Genomic DNA, 5,018 nt, shown 5'->3' with positions numbered 1-5,018 from the left:
GTAGTAACAAAATTGACCATGGTGGAAAATAGGGGCCTACTAGGGTACTGATGAGGTTTTCCAGTTCTCTTTCTCAAATGTGGGCAACCGGAGTTGCCATTAATTGGGGAAGGGAGGCTGTGAGCAATTCATTTAACACTCAGAAGAGATGCGATTGTATTGGTACTTTAATCTGGTGAAAGGGGTCCTATAGGTTACAAATAATTCCAAAACAATGTGAGTAGTACCTTGGGAAGAGGAATGACAACTGGTAGGGAGGAAGCCTTCCCGAGGAGGTGAACCAAGCTCAGTCTTTTTTATTATTATTTATTTAAAGATTGGCACCTGAGCTAACAACTCTTGTCAACCTTTTTTTTCTGCTTTTTCTCCCCAAATCCCCCGGCCGCCCCCCCCCCCAACCGTACATAGTTGTGTATCTTAGTTGCAGGTCCTTCTAGTTGTGGTATGTGGGATGCCGCCTCAGCATGGCCTGACAAGCAGTGCCATGTCCGTGCCCAGGATCCGAACTGGTGAAACCCTGGGCCGCCGCAGCGGAGCTCGCAAACCTAACCAATAGGCCACAGGGCCGGCCCCTAGCTCAGTCTTAATAGGCTGAGTAGGAGTCCTAAGGTGGATGATGAGGAGTGGATGTTGGTCAGAAGTGCATCCGAGACTTCCCAGGACAACAGCACAGAGGCAGGAAAACATACTGTCTCCTGTAAACAAGTTATGTGGATCTGGAGCCCAAGAGGCAGTGAAGGAGTGACTGTAGCCACAGTGAGACAATACAAGACCCTAGAAGTCAGGATAAGACATTGAAACTTGCCCAGGTTACCCAATCTTGTCAAGAAAAGCTGGAATTCCTGATTTTTATCATACAGACTCAGATTTTTTAAGTTGGCAATTATTCCAAATTTTAAAGGTACGTTATGGGAGCTAAACAAAACATCTTTAGACATGGCCACCGGCCTCTAGTTTGCATCTTCTGCTAGACCGAAAGGAGCTTTTAGACAGAGAAGTGGAAGGATTAGATTTGCATATTAAAAGTTCATTCTTGGCAGTGATTAGAGAGAGTAAGAGACTAGACAGCAAGACTGGTTAATTCAACAAGAAATATTTTGAGGCTTCCATGTGTGACAAGAGCTGGAGTCACAATACTGAGTTGTGGCCCCTAAGCTTGGTGTAGGAGACAAATTTAATCAACAATTACACAAATGTGCAATTACACACTGTGAGTATACTTCAGGGAAGAAAAGGAGAGGGCCTAAACTGTCAGAAATGTGGAAGAGAACAGGTTAAAGAGATATTTGGAAAGTTTGGTAACAATTTAGAATGAGGAGAAAAGAGAGGAGTTTCGAGGCCTTACTTGGCTGAGTGGGTAGATGCTGTTTTAGAAAGAAGCATAGACACAATCACAGGAAACTTTGCCACTCTTGAGAGTTACATAAACAGAGTAAGTGTGGTTTAAATAGATGGTGCAAAAGAATGAGAACTAAGACCTTCGTTTTAACTTTTGTCCTCTTACTGAAGCTTCCAAACAGTCATGTTCACCTCTTTCTGGAGATAAAGTTGATGCTTATCTCACAAGGCACTTGGATTAGTCAGGGTTCTCCAGAGAAACAAAACCAATAGGAGTACATAGAGAGAGAGAGATTTATTATAAGGAATTGGCTCACATGATTATGGAGGCTGACAAGTCCCCAGATCTGCAGTCAGCAACCTGGGGGCTCAGGAGAGCCAATGGCGTATTTCTAGTCCCAAAGCCAACAGGCTGAAGACCAAAAGAGAGCTGATGTTTCAGTGTAAGTTGGAATCGGGGGGGGGGGGGGGGGGGGTGTCTAGGGGAGATGGAGGGGAATGGAGGCGGGGCACGGGGCAGAACTGGTGTCCCATTTTGAAAGGAGTCAGGCAGAGGAGTTCCCTCTTAGTTGAGGCAGAGTCAGCCTTTTTGTTCTATTCAGGCCTTCAGTGGATTAGATGAGGCCCACCCACATTAGGGAGGGCCATCTGCTTTACCCAGTCTATGGATTCAAATGTTAATCTCACCCAGAAACACCATCACAGAAGCACCCAGAATAACGTTTGACCAAATGTGTGGGCACCCTGTGACCCAGCCAAGCTGACACATAAAATTAGACATCACAGCACTTTTAAGTATAAAATGAAATAATTGATTTGAAACTACCTTAGATATTTCAAGGGCTATACAAATATAAAGTGGTATGTAGAGAAACAATTCATTGTCTATAGCATATACTTTAGATATTCTCTGTCTGCCCCTCTAGATCCATTGCCTCTCCTGCCCCGTGCCCGGCAGGCTGGTCTCCACCCACTGCAGAACCTGGACTCCCTGACCCGCTGGATTCTGGTTGGGAGGTACAGCAGGAGATTGGGGATAAGAGGCGAGAAAGGCCAGGCAGGGCACTTATTCTCTGCTCCCTGCTTGCCCTGTGTGTACCTTAGCTCCTGTCAGTGTCCCCTCTTCCTTGACTGCAGCTCCCTCCCCTGCCCCATCAGGCCAGGGAGTGCTAACAGCTTTCCTCTGCTTGAGACTCTGGGAGCTTCTCCAGCCCTTCTTGGGCTCTTACCGCTGTCAAAGAGCAAGTATCTGGTAGCTGTATTGATAATGTGAACATTAAATTCATATATAAGCTCTCTGAGGAAATTCTTATCAGTTCTATCTCTAATCTCAAATCTACCTTTTGCCATCTTTTTTCTTTTAACTTAATAATGACAACTTTAATATGAACATGTGTTGGATCCTCAAGAAATTGTCATAACGTAAAGGGAAGAGTGAGCTGCCATTGAAAGGAGCGGGTGCTGCTTAGGGATGAAAGGCATGCTGTTTCTGGATCCAGCTGATATTCAAATATATCAAAGCAACTGATAACAGTAGTCATTTGAATAATTGGAACTTCTCCACATACTGGGTCACTTCTCCCTTGGAGTAGGGCCTCAGCGCAATGCAAGTGGTGATATTCTCCCTCTGCTCCAGCCACAGCATGTGGTCAATGTTCTGTTGCAGGGTCTCAGCCAGCTCCTTTAGGGCCATCTCCTCTGGGGTCTCAAGGATCACCTTGAGCACATGCTCTGGCTCCTGGCGGGGTAAGCAGCTGTGTGCGGTGGCTGTGTGACAAGCCTGTGCTACCAACGTGTCCACTTGCCAGGAGAACAGAGCCTGCGATAGATTCTTTCGTAACATCAAGTATTGCACCAGGAACTGCAGCTCTGTGCCAGAGGCTGCCGTCTTCCTGCCCTATTTCTTACTATCTCCATTGCTAATGCCATAGTCCGTGCCACCATCTTCTCTCTCCTGGGTGACTGCAGTGGTCTCCTAACTGGACTTGATGCTCCTGTGCTGGGTATTTATCTATGGTCTCTGAGATAAGCTTCTAAGCTCTTCTCTGTAATATGGGGTTGGGATGATGCAAACTAAATCTCCCCACCTCCCGGCTAGCTGGCTTCCTGTTACGTTCTGCAATGTGAGGCATCTGAAGGAGAAGGAAAGAGGGAGGGAGGGAGAAAGGAGAGGGGGCTTCTTTCCTGTTTTTCACTTCCTGTTTTTCAGTGTTGTTCTCCTAGCAGCATATAATGGCTCATATAATGGATGGCTCACTTCTGTTTATTATAGAGCTCTGCTTGATAAAAGAAGCAAAACAATTTTGTAATGCAAGTGATGGCAGATGGGATGTCTTGAATGCTTTTTAAAATAATTAACTTTTTGGAATTCGCCCATGGCATTTCTTTTGGAGGTTTTACTAACGAGTTAGAACTCTAAGGTGGGCCCTAAGAAGGCTGTTTTGATTTTCTGGAGAAACCATGAGTTTCCTTCTAATGGCCACCAGTTAGTAGTCCTCCATTTTGTGAATTAAAGTTTAAGTAAGGAAAATTAAAGAATTAAAGAAGGTAAAGTTTAGGTAAGGAAAACCACACAGCACAACATATTCATATTGAGTATGAAAGAAGCATATAGCATAACGGCCATGAGCCTGGACTTGGGGGTCAGACATGCATTCTACTCCCACGTCTGATTCTATTAACTGTGTGTTGCTGGCTCTGCCACTTCTAGCTGTGTGACCTTGGGCAAATCACTGAACCTCTCTTTGCTTCAATTTCCATATTTGTGAAATGGGAATAATAACAGCACCTATGTCGTAGGGTTGCTGTGAGGACAAAATGAGTCCATATATAGAAACCACTGGCATATAGTCAGCTTAGATAAAGCATAATATAAGCATAAGCTAGTATTATGGTTAGGATCATGTTTGTAGTAGATAAGAGAAACTTGAACAAGATAGAAGTTTCTCTTTAGTGTAAGTCAGAGATAGGCAGCCCAGGGCAGGCAGGTATAGTAGTTCCACAGTCATCAGGGACCAAAGTTCCTTCTTTTTCCACCATCATCTAATACTTGGTTTTTATCCTCAAAGTCTAAGATGTCTACCGAAGCTCCTGTCACGACGTCTACATTTCAGGCAACAGGAAGAAGGAATGGAGAAGGACCTCGTGGCAGAGTGAACACCCTTTAAAGAATCTTCCCAGAAGGCCCACTTAGTACTTTCGTTTGTATCTCATTAGCCAGATCATAGACACATGGCCACATCTAGCTGCAAGGAGCACTGGGAAATGTAGTTTTTTCACTGGTGCACTATCATTCCAAATAAAATTGGCATTGTGTTGCTAAAGAAGAAAGGGAAAATGAATATTGTACCTTGTGCATGTTATTTGACATCTCCAAATTTTAGTTTTTTCATTTGTAAAATGGGAACAATGGTATATATCTCTTACGGTTGTCTGGAAGTTTACATGAAATAGCCTAAAATCTCCTAGCACAGTGCTCAACACATACTAAATAAACATTAGGTCTTATCACAAGAAGGAAAAATGTATCTCTGAATACTTTTTAAAAATAAGCTAGACAAAACCAATGGAACAAAAAGAAGAAAAAAATATCCCTACAAAAAAAGGTTGATTAACTTCAGAAAGAAACCTACTCGGTAGGTTTCTTCCACCTTTCCTTGCTTTGGGCCTCTGTATCTCAA

At 43.8% G+C, this 5,018-nt stretch overlaps 1 pseudogene; it reads right to left on the bottom strand.

Moving 5' to 3' along the window:
- Positions 1–2,875: 2,875 nt before the first annotated feature.
- Positions 2,876–3,181, bottom strand: LOC106848076 (putative peptidyl-tRNA hydrolase PTRHD1 pseudogene; annotated as a pseudogene).
- Between the last annotated feature and the right edge of the window lie 1,837 nt (positions 3,182–5,018).

This window comes from Equus asinus, chromosome 12, assembly GCF_041296235.1.
Source record: "Equus asinus isolate D_3611 breed Donkey chromosome 12, EquAss-T2T_v2, whole genome shotgun sequence".
Lineage (NCBI taxonomy): Eukaryota > Metazoa > Chordata > Mammalia > Perissodactyla > Equidae > Equus > Equus asinus.
The sequence above is the reverse complement of the archived record's forward strand: the minus strand, read 5'-3'. Positions and strand labels throughout refer to the sequence as shown.